The following is a 16,441-nucleotide window of genomic DNA, read 5'->3' as shown; positions in this document are numbered from 1 at the left end:
CAGAATTGTTATGGTTTGGAAGGAGGCTGTTTGGCCCATCGTGTCTGCATTGGCTGTCTGAGCATTTTAACTTAATACCAACCTCCTGCCTTTTCTCATTGTTTCTATTTAAATAATCATCAAATGCCCTCTTAAATGCCTCATTTGAACCTGCCTCCATCACAATTTCAGGCAACGCATTCCAAGTCCTAACTACTCACTGTGTGAAAAAGATCTTTCTCACTTCGTATTTACTCTTTTTGCAAAACACTTTAAAACTGTGCCCTCTGGTTCTTGTTCCTTTTACGAGCAGGAATAGTTTCTCCCTATCTACTCTGTCCAGGCCCCTCATTATTTTGAAAACCTCTATCAAGTCTCCTCTCAGCCTTCTCCTCTCCAAGGAAAACAGTCCCAACTTCTCCAATTTTTCCTCATAACTAAAGTGTCTCATCCCTGGGACCATTCTCGTAAACCTTTTCTGCACTCTCCAATCCTTCCTATTGTGTGGTTCCCAGCACTGTACACAACGCTCCAGCGGAGGTCTAACCAGTGACTTATATAAGTTCATCATAACCTCCCTGCTGTTGTACTCTATGTCCCTATTAATGCAGCCTAGAATACTGTATGCTTTAGAAACAGCTCTCTCCACCTGTCCTGCCACCTTTAATGACTTATTTACATATACACCCAGGTCTGTCTGCTACTGCACACCCTTTAGAATAATTTCCTTTATTTTATACTGTCTCTCCGAAGTGTATCACCTCACACTTCTCCACATTGAACTTCACATACCTATCTGCCCACTCCACCAATGTGTAAATGTCCTTTTGAAGCTCTACACTGTCCTCACAGTTTACGATCCTCCCAAGTTTTGTGTCATCCGCAAACTTTTAAATTGTCCCCTGCACATCAAGATCTAGATCATTTCTATATATCAGGAAGAGCAAGGGTCTCAATACCGACCGCTGGGGAACTCCACTACAAACTTTCATCAAGCCTGAAAAATACCCATTAACCATCACTCTCTATTTCCTATCCTTCAGCCAATTTTGTATTCATATTGCTACTGACCCTTTTATTCCATGACCTATAACTTTCCTCACAAGTCTGTTGTGTGGCACTATATCGAACACCTTTTGGAAGTCCATATATACCACATCAACGGCCTTGCCCTCATCAACTACCTCTGGTACCTCTTCAAAAAACTTTAGCAAATTAGTTAGACATGATTTCCCTTTAACAAATCCATGCTGACTCTTCCCAGTCAATCCAGATTTTTCCATGTGACCATTAATTTTATCCTGAATAATTGTTTCGAGGAGTTTCTCACCATGGCAGCTGAGGAATATATATTTGATCAATAAAATAAATCTGGAATAAAAAATAACAAATCAGTAATGGTCACCAAGAAGCTACCAGATCATCTTAAAAAATAGATTACTAATATCCTTTAGGGAAGGCTCCTGCTATTTATAACCAGTCAGGCTTATATGTAACACTAGATTCACAGCAATGTGGTTGACCCATAGACTTAGAAAACTCCCTGCATCTGGAGACACATGGGGCAGATAAAGCACATTTGTTTTTCCTGGAACAGGTCACTAGTCTGAAACCAGAGGCTATAGTTTGAGGAGCTATACTCCACACCAAGCATTGCTGATCAAGAGTGTCTCCCACTCTTACCTGCCGTAGGTGTGTTGGAAGGATTTGCAGGTTGACAATCAACCTGTTTGACCGCGTTATGAACATACCTTCCATGGTCATTAAGTCCAGGAATGGGACTTGACCACAGAGCTTCTGACTCAGAGATAGGGATGCTATCACACTGCACCACAAAACCTCCTTGACACTTAACTGTCCTCCAAAATGGCTTAGAAAACCACTCAGTTGTCTCAACGGAAAAGGCAATAAATTCTGGTGGCCCTGGGGTCGCCCACATCCCATTTTTAATAGCTTTTTGAAAAAAATTGTTTAATTTTAAATTATAATATCATAATATAAAAGAGTACAAGAATGAATGGCCTTAATGCCCACGTTCTCTATAGATCATACATAATCTACAATAATATATGATGGACCTTACCCATTTGGTCTCTTAAGTAAGTAAGAAAGAATCCATAATATGTTTGTACAATCTTAGTGGTGCAGGAAGCACACTTAATAGACTGGATGGCCTTTTTCATGTTCTGTGCTATTTTAAATGTCCTTAATTGAGAATTGCTGCTTGATTGCTAGTTGCATATTTTTTTAAATGGGCACAATGGAAACAATTTTGTCAGATACCATGACCCTGATATTTATGGGGAAAGAGCAGGAAGGAGATGTAGCAGGAAGGGAGACCTGGAGGTATGGATTTCCTGGAGGTCCTGTCAAATCTAATGGCAGGGCATGATATAAAATTTTAGACTCCCCATTTCCTGGCTGGCAGCCAACTAAACAGAGAAGCCGTCAGGCAGGAAGGCTTGCAGCACAAGGCCGAAGCTGGAGAGTATAAAGGAGGGTGGATGAGATTGTTTGGGTGTGGGGAGGGGACCAATGAGATATCAATTGAGGGTTCAATGGCATCGATGGATGGTACCATCATGGGGACACTGGGGGTGGGGGTGGGGGTGGGGTGGTAGGGTTTGGTCTGATTGCAGTAGTGGGGAAAAGTCTGATTGTGTGAAGTGGGAAATGTTTTTTTCTTGGTTTTTTGGGCATAGAGCTCCAACTCTCCTGCTCCTCCTGGCCTATGAGCATTGCTGGAAAGGCACTTACCTGTTGGGTCTGATTGTTCTTGCCATAGGTTTCCCAACTGCAGCCACTAAATATAAAATAGATGAAATCTGACACCCGCAGCCTTATTAAAATATTTAAATGACAGGCCCTTCTCTGGAGTGTAGGTTGGTTTTCCCATCTTTCAAACTGCCAATCCCAACCAGGGCAGGCTCGGGATGAGTTTCTCATTTTTAATTTTTAACCCTCCCTATCTTCTGGCCCTCTCCTGCCCACCACCCCCCCACCCTCCATGGGGTTAAAATTACCCCATACATGTATGAAAATTAGAATGTCAAGAGATTAGGAGCTGGAAAATATTATGACTGAATATTTATTCAAAACACTTATAACATTTGTTCAAATTGAATTGGAAACATAGACAACATTTATAGAACTTTTATTTCAGTTTTCTGGAAAACAAGCATAAAAATACATCTAAGCCAGAAAGCAGCCACACTGCTATTCATGCTTGTTCAAATGAGCGATTTCGTGTTTTTAAATCATGACTTCACACATTTTCACACCTGCTTTATGTTCCTCTGCTCATTGGTCTTTTTGTTTGTAGTCCATTTGTGTACGATAAGCAACAGTTGTCAGGACATTGCAGCTCCAAGTGGTGCTCTATTACAAGGTCTGACATTAGTTTTCTACTGCCTGATGATGACGCTGCCTAAAATTAGCTTTCTTGCTGGTTTGCAATGATAGCAATAAAAGACCCAACTTGAATGGCACGTCCTTAGAAAAGGGAACAAGATGACTGAAAGCAGTATGCTACTTTAACCAGCGATTTATACTTCTTTATGGTAAGCTTTTACCTGATTTACCAGAATTTATATATTTACATTGTTAGTTTACTTATAACATCAAAGAAAAGCTTGTTCAATGAAATTGAAATTGAATCAAGTAATACGCTTCTGGATGTACCTTCACAATGTTCTATCCTTACTCAAGTTTTTGTGGGTAAATGTACATTTCTGGACGAAGGATTAAGGCTTTTTTGTAGAATATAAACAAATTAGTTCAGTTCTGTCATATCGTACTTTTGGTACAGCCAGCCTTTGAATTCACATTGCATTTGGATTGGTTGGAATCTGGAGAACAGTAAAGCTAAATACCATGTTGCAGCCAGATTCTAAAAGGATTACTGTCTTTTATCAGTTTCTTTATACTTAAGCTATGAACCAAATAACCTGGGTGAATGATGTAACATTCCTGTAGTGATTTGCTGAATAAATTAGAGCTAACCTTTAGATAATGTTTTAAATTTTGCTTTTGCTTGAAATAAGATTTCCTTTGACCATTATTTTTACTGTGATGTTCATATGCAGATTATGAATTAATTGCAAAAATGTTGATAAGCTTACTGACATACTTCCCATATCTTTATGTACTGAGGTTGGTAGATTTTTTGGTATTGTTAACTGAGGACAAAAGTTATGAGAGGAACACAGCTGACACTGTCCTTCAAAACATAAAGCTGGGTTCTTCAGAATGTGTGAGCTGCATACCATGTAAATTTTGAGTGCTTATTGAGGGGTGAATAGAAACAGTATAAGTCGTTGTTGCTACAGTAGTTGGTGCTTCAAAGTGACTCAATCGGGTGTCATAATATTTGACTTAATTTACTCTGATGATGTGATTTCAATATGATAATGTTCAATGGCCTTTTTGAGTTAGAGGTACTAAAGTAAGGGAACTTTTCTTTGCTGAATTGGTATTGTCTGGGCAGTTTAATGATGAAATCTTATCAGGCTGCGCTGGAACCATTTTAATTACACAAGCAGAGCAATCATCTTTTATTTAGAAGTGGGATCTCTTGCCATTCAGTTCAGTACTTGTCATTATTGAAAAGATACTATCCCAAGTATGTGAGCTGCTGAAGAGTTCTGATGTTTGTTGAGAGTAAGCAAGATACAGTATTAGTAATTGAAAAACATCAATAATTGTCACTAATGTAACTGGTTAGTTGGTATGATGAGAAAAATAAAAATCCATTTTAAAATAGCTGCTTAGTTTTTGGAGTTGAAATTCCTGCGAGTTAACTGACGCCACTATGGGTGCATCAGGCTTTTAGTTTTACTGCAAGCAGACTACTCTAACTTGGGACATTTTATTACATTAAAGACACTAAACAAATATAATTTGTTACAAAAACAGAATTACTTGGAAAAACTCAGCAGGTCTGGCAGCATCGGCGGAGAAGAAAAGAGTTGACGTTTCGAGTCCTCATGACCCTTCGACAGAACTTGAACTCAAGTTCTGTAGAAGGGTCATGAGGACTCGAAACGTCAACTCTTTTCTTCTCCGCCGATGCTGCCAGACCTGCTGAGTTTTTCCAGGTAATTCTGTTTTTGTTATGGATTTCCAGCATCCGCAGTTTTTTTGTTTTTATAAATATAATTTGTTGTTGAACATGTAAGTAGATAGAAAAATCATGAGTATTTAGATGTTACTTGCACAACATGATTTTAGCACGACATCATTTTCGATTGCCACCGTGGAATTATAAACTCAGCCATGTGATCTTTAGTAATAAAATCAATAAATGCTGGAAGTGCTCAGCAGGTTGGGCAGCATCTGTGGAGAAAGAAACAGAGCTACTGGGGTGAATTTGCTCATCAGGTTAAAAAGTCCCGCTGCTGAGGCTGAGATCGGGACTCGATCCCGCAACTGCGGGTGACGAGACCCTATGCAGCATTTTGCTAGCATTGGCCATTTAAGAGGCCTCCCACTGGACTGCCATTCCTTGCCCCCCTGAACTGCCAGTGCCAAACAGAGGCCAGGCTGCTCAGCAGCGCCACCATTAGAAGTGCCCTCGAAGACAGGGTAAATTTATTTTCTCTCAGTGCCGGGGCCAAGCAGGCAGACCCTGGTGATCGTTGGGGTTGGGGTTGCACCTTTCAAGGCTGTGCTCCAGCTGCAGGAATGGTCGATGGAGGACCCTTTGTTGGTCATAGAGCGGCCCCTCTCTGGAAAACCACTGGGAGGCTGCTGGGGTTTACCTAGCTATCTCTACCCATGGCAACAGCCCCTTCTGACACTGGTATAGTGCTGGTGGGGGAGTGAGGTGGCCCTTAGTTGAACACTTAATTGGAATAATTAGCCATCTGGTGGGCGGCTGTGCTGCTGAGATGCCTGCTGTTGACAACCTGACATGGTAGTGGAGGATGTCAGGTTCTCCTCTTGACACCTTCCACTGCTTTCACCAGCCTCCCTGCCTTCTAGCATTTACTTAGTACTGTAAAGATGGGGTGTGGCTTCTTTCTGTCTGATTGTGTTGCACTGCACACAAGGCTTTGGGAGCCCGCTGTGCTGCACTTTTCTCACCAGGCCTGAGTCGGAAGGTTGGGTGAGGAAGGTGCAGCTCCTGACTAAGGTAGGAAAAAAGGAGCGGCTTGGCAATTCAACTGTAATTACCACTCCTCGGAAGTTCTGGCCAAAAGTTTTTCCGTTACCTCAATGTTTCACTCTGTTTTAGATCAGGCTTGTCCAACCTTTTTGAGTGGGAGGGCATATTTCCAATTTTTCTCACTCAAGGGACAGATCAGCAAATTTTGGAAAGACACATGAATTTCAAAAAAAAGTTGAGTATGAAGAGAAGAAACAAATGCTGAGCAAAAATAAATTAATGTCAAAGCAATAAATTGATAATACTAAAAAAAAGTAATTAATGAAGATGACCATTAAAACGTGGGAAGGTGAGACTGTGTGTGTCCAGTTCACTCCCGGTTTCAGGATGCTCATTCTCTCACCCACGTGTGAGTGGGTGTGAATATCTGTTAGTGTGTGAGGATAAGGGTGAGTGAGAATCCTGAGACTGGGGCTGGAATTTGGGCAGGACCCACTGCGGGGTATGCGACAGCCCAGCCAAAGTCCATTGACTTTCAATGGGACTTGATCCCAGCGGCCAGCAGGGCCGGAAACTTCCGCCCTGGGGGTGAACCAGAAACACACGCTCGCTTGTTCTCTCACACACACATGCACACTCACTCTCTCCCACACACACGCATACTCACTCTCTCCCACACACACGCACACTTACTCCCCCACATACACGCATACTCACTCTCTCAACACACACACTCGCTCTCTGACACACACTTTCACACACACACTCTTTCTGTCTCACACACTCACTCTCTCTCCCACACACACATTCACACACTCCCTCTCTCACACACTCACACTCTCACACTCTCTCTGCCTCTCCCACTCGCTCTTTCTCATTCTCTCTCTCACACTCACTCTCTCTCACACAGTCTCTTTCTCAAACGTTCTCTCTCTCACACGTTCTCTCTCTCTCACACACTCCCTCTCTCACACACTCCCTTCTTCCCCCATGATCCCACCCCCCTTCCCTCCGCCCCTGCAGTCTCTCCTTCCCTGGCAGTCTCTGACTCTGTTCCCCCCAGCCCACCGAAACTCTGTTTTTCCCCAGCATATTCAACGCTGTTGGTAGTCACTGCTCCTTCTCACAGTCTGTTTCTCTCCCTCAAATCATGGGAGAAAAATGGCCTGTGGTTGGACGAGCAGCCAATAGCAGAATCTTCAACTTCACTTACTTGTCTACCTGATTTACCAGCATTTTGAACAGTGGCTCTGGGGGCCACATCGAATGGTTTCGGGGGCCATAGTCCGGCCCGCGGGATGGATAAACATGTTTTAGATGATTGTTTAGCTACAGTGTGCATTACCACTTCCTTTCAAATCTTGACTGGGCAATAAAAGAAATAAAACCAAAATACTGTGGATTCTGGGAAATAAAAGCAGAGTGTACTGGAAACATTCAGCATATTTGGAGAGAGAAATTGAGTTTTGGAATAAAAGGAACAGATTTATTTGTATTCCTTAGATTCTGAGATAGATCAAAGTGCCTCTAACTGACCTGCTCACTGGCATCCACCTGATAATGTGAAAAATTGCCCAGGTACACCTTTTCCACTAAATGGAGGATAAATGCATTCTAGCTGATTATTGTCCCTTCAGCTTACTCCCAAACATCAGTAATTAGATCATGTAATCCAAGCCTTTCCTCATTCAAATTAAGTTTCCAGGCTTCCCTTTCTCTTTGAAACTCTCCATCTTTTTGTTTTTCTTCATTTTGGAGTTCTAATCCAAGTTTTCACAATTCCCTTTCTTTCTTGAACTCAAATTTTTGCTTTTCTCTATCTCTTGAGTTCAATTTTTTCATTTCTCTTTATTTTTCCTCTCTTTGAGTTCAAGTTGCTTTATTTGTAACTGAATCCTGGCTAACTCAAGCTGCATTTTGCTTGGATTACCTTTTCCTTCCTCAAGGTTCAAATGTTAAGCCAGTACCTCAACTACTTCTGCTTTTGTAGCACCTACTTTTAATTCTATTTCCAACTTTTCTGCCACTGATTTTAAATTAACCCTCTTTAACTGGTGCTCAAAGACAAGTCCTCTCTTTCGAGGAAAGCTTCAGCAATAGACATAGCCATTTTTAACTTTCCAATAAATACTGCAAAAGTGACTATGAAATCTTGTTTGTATAAACTCTAGCCAAACCCACTGTACTCACACAGTCTGTGGATTTGAAATCCCACAAAGACCCCCAATTTTGTTACAATCAATTCAAACTTCCAGTTACTAGCTGAAAGAATGACATGACAGGATTTTTCATTTGAAAACTTTAACAGTACCATAAGACTAAAAGTACTATTGACTAAATGCTATTTCTTTCTGTAGGCAACTTATCCTTTAAACTACAGAGAGGAATGTTCCCCCTTTTTGCCTATCACCCATCATACTCTCCCCCGAAATCCAGTCCTTTTGAGCAAACAGTTCACAGTTACTCCAGCTTCCAATTGGTTCCTGTATTCCCCAAATCATAACTTCAAATGATTGTCCCCAGGTGCTCTCTTCAGTTTTCAGAGTTCCTTAAATCTACCTTAAGTCAGCAGTAAAGCTTGCTGCGATGATTCTTCTTTCTCTGACCATGCCAGGATGAATCTCCCGGAATGCTTTTTGGAAATGCAAATATGCTACATATAGTAATTCCACTTTATCTACCCTAACAACTCAAAATAAATTTATCAAATACAATTTCCCTTTAGTAAAACTGTGTTGACTTTGTCAGATCATGCTATGATTTTCAAAGTGCGTTGTTAAAACTTCCTTAATAAGATTCCAGCATTTCCACGATGACTGGCGTCAAGCTAACTGGCCTGTAGTTCCTTGTTTTCTCTTACTCTCCTTTCTTGAAAATGGGTATTTTACATTTGCTCACTTCCCATCCACTTGTCAATAAGATTGGGCCCAAATAACCTTATGTGCATCTATGCTCCAACACTCACCTTCACCACAGATGTCAAGGATCAATTGTATACACTTGATCCTGCCATCACCAGAATTTGCAGCACTGAGTGACTGTACCTCCTAGGAGTCTTCAATGCAAGGGTAGGCACCAACTATAGCTTGGCCTATATGCATAGAGTGCCAGGGAATCAACAAGATGAACAAAAATGAAGAGACATTACTGGACCTTTGCTGTTACCATGGATTCTGTGTGACGAACAGCTACTTTCAAATCAAACGTTCCTCAAGATGTCCTGAGATCACACTACTGGCCCCAGCTAGATTTCATCATCATTATACATACCACCCTCAACAATATCCTCATCACTTGTGGCTATCACAGCGCTGACTGTGACACTGACAACTCTCTGGTGTGTAGCAAAGTCATGCTTCGGCCAAGGAAACCATACTACCATTCCAAGAAGAAAGGTTGCCCTCAGATCAACACACGCTGTACCAGTGACCCAGAAGGTCCCATGAGTTCCTCAACATTGTCGATCTGGCTCTTTCAGAGAACAATGCCCAAGGCCAGGGTGCAGTGTCGAAGTGGGATCATTTGCGCAACACCATCTATTTCTGCACTCATTGCACACGGGAAGAGTGATCAGAGGAATGCCGACTGGTTTAGGGCTTATTGGACTGAAATGGAGTCAGTTACTGCAACCAAGAGTAAATCCCTCATGAACTACAAGCAAGTCCCCAGCAAACAAAATCTAGATGCTCTCAGAGTTGCCAGAATCAAGTTTTAGCAGATCGCTTGGCACTGCGCCCATCAACACTAGTTGAAACTCTGCAACAGAATACAGTCTGCTGCTGAATCCGGGAATGCTAGAACGATGTATGAAGGAATTAAGAAAGTAGCAGGCCCATCAGCAACAAAATCAGCTCCCTTGAGGATAAGAGACAGGGATGATCATCGCTGAATCTAGCAAGCAGATAGAAAGGTGGGTGAAGTATTACCTCAAAACCTATGCAACAGAGAATGTTGTCATTGAAGAAGCTTTCAACGGCATTGCAGACTTTTCTGTCATGGAGGAGCTGGATAGCGAGCCCACCATAGTAAAAGCACAACAAGGCCATTGACTGCCTTGTCAGTGGTAAAGCCCCAGGAAACAATGGCACTCCCCCTGAAATCATCAAAATGGAAAACTGGCACTGCTGCAGCATCTCCATGAACTTTTGTGTCTCACTTGGAAGGAAATATTTGTGACTTAAGACATGCATGATGCAAAAGTAGTCACCTTGTTCAAAAACAAAGGGGGCCACAGTGACTGGAACAATTACCCAGGCATCTCCTTGCTATGTATCATGGGGCAAGTCTTTGACAAAGCTATTCTGACCAGATTGCAGACCCTGGAATCAAGCATCTATTCTGAGCCTCACTGTGCATTCAGAGCTGGTAGATTGACAGTCAGCTTAATTTTCTCACTTTGGAAGTTATAGGGGAAGTGCCGCGAATAGCGCAGACCACTCTATATTGCCTTCAGAGACCTCACCAGGGCCTTCGACCTCATCAGCAGAGATGGACCTTTTAAACTACTGCTGAAAATTACCTTCTTGGACTCTTGGGACATAATTTCTTCTTTCCACAAGAATATGCATAGTTCTTTCAGTTACAATGGAACAACATCAGGTGCTTTCAAGATCACCAGCAGAGTAAAGCAGGGCTGTGCCCTGGCACCAAAACTCTTTGGCATATTTTTCTCCAGGCTGCTATTGTACGTTTTCTGCTACTCAAATGAGAGTGTCTACCTGCATGCCAAAGTTGACATCAAGTTGCTTAACTTGACAGGACTGCACCAATACCAAGCCTAGTCTGTGAATTGCTGTTTGCTGATGAAGCCGTGCTGGCATCCCATACTGAAGTTCACTTGCAATGTCTTGTAGTTCAGTTCTCCCGGGCCTGCAAAGAATTTGGACTAACAATCAGCATTGGCCAGACCAAAGTTATGGGCCAGGACGTAGAGACTTCACTTTGCAACAAAATAGAACTTCATGCTGGAGGTTGTCAACAGCTTCACCTACCTTGGGTCAACAATTACCAGCAACCAGTCTCTTGATACTGAAATCAATATCAGGATTGCCAACAGTGCAGCTGCCATGTCAAAACTGAGAAGTCAACTGTGGACAACAGCAAACTAACCAAAAATACAAAGTTCCGTTGTGCCAGGCTTTTTTCCTCACCACCCTCCTTTATAGCAGGGAAGCATTGACAGCTTATGCAAACCAAGAAAGGTCCGGAACAGCTTCTACCCCTGTTACCTTGGTCAAATATTGAGCATCCCCTGGCAGGACAGAGTGCCGAAATATGGAAGTACACCAGGATGCAGAAATCTCCAAAACAAAAATAAAAATACCTGGAAAAATTCAGCGGGTCTGGCAGCATCTGCGGAGGGGAACACAGTTAACGTTTTGAGTCCATATGACTCTACAACAGAACTAAGTAAAAATAGAAAAGAGGTGAAATATAAGCTGGTTTAAGGGGGGGCGGTTAGAGCTGGATAGAGGGCCAGTGACAGGTGGAGATAGCCAAAAGATGTCGTAGACAAAAGGACAAAGATATGTTAAGGAATGTGCTAACTAAGGGTAGAAAGCAGGACAGGCAAGGTACAGATAGCCCTAGTGGGGCTGGGGTGGGGTGAAGGGAAGGGATCGAAATAGGCTAAAAGGTAGAGATAAGACAATAGATGGAAATACATTTAAAAATAATGGAAATAGGTGGGCAAAGAAAAATCTATATAAATTATTGGGAAAAAAAGGGGGGAGCAGAAAGGGGGTGGGGATGGAGGAGAGAGTTCATGATCTAAAATTGTTGAACTCAGTATTCAGTCCGGAAGGCTGTAAACTGCCTAGTCGGAAGATGAGGTGCTGTTCCTCCAGTTTGCATTGAGCTTCACTGGAGCAATGCAGCAGGCCAAGGACGGACATGTGGCCATTAGCGTAGGGTCGAGTATTGAAATGGCAAGCGACAAGGAGGTCTGGGTCATGCTTACGGACAGACCGAAGGTGTTCTGCAAAGCGGTTACCAAGTCTGCAGTTGGTCTCTCCAATGTAGAGGAAACCGCATTGGGAACAACGAATGCAGTAGACTAAATTGAGGGAAGTGCAAGTGAAATGCTGCTTCACTTGGAAGGACTGTTTGGGCCCTTGGATGGTGAGAAGAGGGGAAGTAAAGGGGCAGGTGTTGCACCTTCTGCAGTTGCATGGGAAGGGGCCGTGGGAGGGGGTTGAGGTGTTGGGGGTGATGGAAGAGTGGACCGGGTGTCCTGGAGGGAACCATCCCTGCGGAATGCCACCGGGGGTGGGGGGGGGGTGGGTGGCGGTGAAGGGAAGATGTGTTTGGTGGTGGCATCATGTTGGTGTTGGCAGAAATGGTGGAGGATGATCCTTTGAATGCGGAGGCTGGTGGGGTAATAAGTGAGGACAAGGTGGACCCTATCATGGTTCTGGGAGGGAGAGGAAGGTGTGTGGGCGGAGGCACGGGAGATGGGCCAGACACGGTTGAGGGCCCTGTCAACCGCCATGGGTGGAAAACCTCGGTTAAGGAAGAAGGAAGACATGTCAGAGGAACTGTTTTTGAAAGTGGCATCATCAGAACAGATGCGACAGAGGCGAAGGAACTGAGAGAATGGGATGGAGTCCTTACAGGAAGCGGGGTGTGAAGAGCTGTAGTCGAGGTAGCTGTGGGAGTCGGTAGGCTTTTAATGAATATTGGTGGACAATCTATCACCAGAAATTGAGACAGAGATGTCAAGGAAGGGAAGGGAAGTGTCAGAGATGGACCATGTGAAAATGATGGAGGGGTGGAGATTGGAAGCAAAGTTAATAAATTTTTCCAGGTCCAGACGAGAGCAGGAAGCATCACCGAAGCAATCATCGATGTGCCGGAGAAAGAGTTGTGGGAGGGGGCCGGAGTAGGACTGGAAGAAGGAATGTTCCACATACCCCATAAAGAGACAGGCATAACTGGGGCCCATGCGGGTATCCATAGCCACACCTTTGATTTGGAGGAAGTGAGAGGAGTTTAAGGAGAAATTGTTTAGTGTGAGAAGAAGTTCAGCCAGACAGAGGAGAGTAGTGGTGGATGTGGATTGTACAGGCCTCTGTTCGAGGAAGAAGCGGAGAGCCATCAGACCATCCTGGCGGGGGATGGAGGTGTAGGGGGATTGGACGTCCATGTTGAGGAGGAGGTGGTTGGGGCCAGGGAACTGGAAGTTGTTGATATGATGTCAGAGGAATCACGGATGTAGGTGGGAAGGGACTGGATAAGGGGAGAGAGAATGGAGCCAAGCTAGCAAGAAATTAGTTCCATGGGGAAGGCAGCAGAAGAAAGTGGGTTTTAGTAAAAACCTTGTCAAACACCCGGAGAGAATTGGAAAGCAATGAAGGTGAACAAGGCAAAAGAGAGATACGGAAATCCTGTCGGAGAGAGGAGCAATACTTCTTCAAGGTAGGCATTCCTTGAAGAGAAGTGGCAGCCAATTAAACATGAAGATAAAAGCAAAAAACTCCAGATGCTGGAAATCCAAAACAAAAATAAAAACACCTGGAAAAACTCAGCAGGTCTGGCAGCATCTGCGGAGGGCAGCACATCTACCTTGACTACAGCTCCTCACACCCCGCTTCCTGTAAGTACTCCATCCCATTCTCTCAGTTCCTTCGCCTCCGTCGCATCTGTTCTGATGATGCCACTTTCAAAAACAGTTCCTCTGACATGTCTTCCTTCTTCCTTAACCGAGGTTTTCCACCCACGGCGGTTGACAGGGCCCTCAACCGTGTCCGGCCCATCTCCCACGCATCCGCCCTCACACCTTCCTCTCCCTCTCAGAACCATGATAGGGTCCCCGTTGTCCTCACTTATCACCCCACCAGCCTCCGCATTCAAAGGATCATCCTCCGCCATTTCTGCCAACTCCAACATGATGCCACCACCAAACATATCTTCCCTTCACCCTCCCAGTGGCATTCCGCAGGGATCATTCCCTGGTCCTCTCCTCCATCACCCTCTACACCTCAAGCACCTCCCATGGCACCTTCCCATGCAACTGCAGAAGGTGCAACACCTGACCCTTTACTCCCCTCTCCTCATCGTCCAAGGGCCCAAACACTCCTTTTAAGTGAAGCAGCATTTCACTTACACCTCCCTTAATTTAGTCTACTGCATTTGTTGCTCCCAGTGCGGTTTTTTCTACATTGGAGAAACCAAACGCAGACTGGGTGACCGCTTTGCAGAACACCTTTGGTCTGTCCGCAAGCATGACCCAGACCTCCCTGTCGCTTGCCATTTCAACACTCCACCCTGCTCTAATGGCCACATGTCCGTCCTTGGCCTGCTGCATTGTTCCAGTGAAGCTCAACGCAAACTGGAGGAACAGCACCTCATCTTCTGACTAGGCACTTTATAGCCTTCTGGACTGAATATTGAATTCAACAACTTTAGATCATGAACTCTCTCCTCCATCCCCACCCCCTCTCCGCTCCCCCCTTTCTTTCCCCCAATAATTTATATAGATTTTTCTTTTCCCAGCTATTTCCATTATTTTTAAATGTATTTCCATCCATTGTTTTATCTCTACCTTTTAGTCTATTTTGATCCCTTCCCTTCCCCCCACCCCACCCCCAATAGGGCTATCTGTACCTTGCTTGTCCTGCTTTCTACCCTTAATTAGCACCCTTAGATAATATCACCACCTTCAGCACCTCTTTGTCCTTTTGTCTATGACATCTTTTGGCTATCTCCACCTATCACTGGCCCTCTATCCAGCTCTACCCCCCGCCCCCCCTTAAACAAGCTTATATTTCACCTCTTTTCTATTTTTACTTAGTTCTGTTGAATAGTCATACGGACTCAAAACGTTAACTGTGTTCCCCTCCGCAGATGCTTCCAGACCTGCTGAGTTTTTCCAGGTATTTTTACTTTTGTTTTGGATTTCCAGCATCCACAGTTTTTTAAAAACAAAAAAACTGCGGATGCTGGAAATCCAAAACAAAAACAGAATTACCTGGAAAAACTCAGCAGGTCTGTCAGCATCGGAGGAGAAGAAAAGAGTTGACGTTTCGAGTCCTCATGACCCTTCGACAGAACTGAGTGAATCCAAGAAAGGGGTGAAAGATAAGCTGGTTTAAGGGGTGTGTGCGGGGTGGGGGTTGGGGTTTGGGTGGGGGGAGAGAAGTGGAGGGGGTTGGTGTGGTTGAAGGGACAAACAAGCAGTGATAGAAGCAGATCATCAAAAGATGTCACAGACAACAGAACAAAAGAACATGTGTTAAAGGTGATATTATCTAAACGAATGTGCTAATTAAGAATGGATGGTAGGGCACTCAGGATATAGCTCTAGTGGGGGTGGAGGGAGCATAAAAGATTTTAAAATATTTAAAAATAATGGAAATAGGTGGGAAAAGAAAAATCTATATTATTTATTGGAAAAAACAAAAGGAAGAGGGAAGAAACAGAAAGGGGGTGGGGATGGAGGAGGGAGCTCAAGACCTAAAGTTGTTGAATTCAAAATTCAGTCTGGAAGGCTGTAAAGTGCCTAGTCGGAAGATGAGGTGTTGTTCCTCTAGTTTGCGTTCGGCTTCACTGGAACAATGCAGCAAGCCAAGGACAGACATGTGGGCAAGAGAGCAGGGTGGAGTGTTAAAATGGCAAGCGACAGGGAGGTTTGGGTCATTCTTGCGGACAGACCGCAGGTGTTCTGCAAAGCGGTTGCCCAGTTTACGTTTGGTCTCTCCAATGTAGAGGAGACCACATTGGGAGCAACGAATGCAGTAGACTAAGTTGGGGGAAATGCAGGTGAAATGCTGCTTCACTTGAAAGGAGTGTTTGGGCCCTTGGACGGTGAGGAGAGAGGAAGTGAAGGGGCAGGTGTTACATCTTTTGCGTGGGCGTGGGATGGTGCCATAGGAGGGGGTTGAGGAGTAGGGGGTGATGGAGGAGTGGACCAGGGTGTCCCGGAGGGAACAATCCCTACGGAATGCCGATAGGGGGGGGTGAAAGGAAGATGTGTTTGGTGGCGGCATCATGCTGGAGTTGGCGGAAATGGCGGAGGATGATCCTTTGAATGCGGAGGCTGGTGGGGTGATAAGTGAGGACAAGGGGGACCCTATCATGTTTCTGGGAGGGAGGAGAAGGTGTGAGGGCGGATGCGCGGGAGATGGGCCAGACACGGTTGAGGCCCCTGTCAACGACCGTGGGTGGAAAACCTCGGTTAAGGAAGAAGGAGGACATGTCAGAGGAACTGTTTTTGAAGGTAGCATCATCGGAACAGATGCGACGGAGGCGAAGGAACTGAGAGAATGGGATGGAGTCCTTACAGGAAGCGGGGTGTGAGGACCGTGTCCAGCCCATCTCCCGCGCATCCGCCCTCACGCCTTCTCCTCCCTCTCAGAA

The 16,441-nt window shown here is 44.4% G+C and overlaps 1 protein-coding gene across 2 annotated transcripts in view; it reads left to right on the top strand.

The window, feature by feature from the left end:
* The first annotated feature begins 3,451 nt into the window (after positions 1-3,451).
* mypn (myopalladin) overlaps positions 3,452-16,441 on the top strand; it is a 451,051-nt gene continuing 438,061 nt past the window's right edge. For both annotated transcript variants that reach the window (XM_041210119.1, XM_041210117.1), the window contains exon 1: positions 3,452-3,539. The gene's annotated coding sequence lies outside the window, so the exon portion shown is untranslated. The remainder of the gene's footprint in view (positions 3,540-16,441) is intronic.

Source organism: Carcharodon carcharias, chromosome 17 (assembly GCF_017639515.1).
Source record: "Carcharodon carcharias isolate sCarCar2 chromosome 17, sCarCar2.pri, whole genome shotgun sequence".
NCBI classification, from domain to species: domain Eukaryota; kingdom Metazoa; phylum Chordata; class Chondrichthyes; order Lamniformes; family Lamnidae; genus Carcharodon; species Carcharodon carcharias.
The sequence above is the reverse complement of the archived record's forward strand: the minus strand, read 5'-3'. Positions and strand labels throughout refer to the sequence as shown.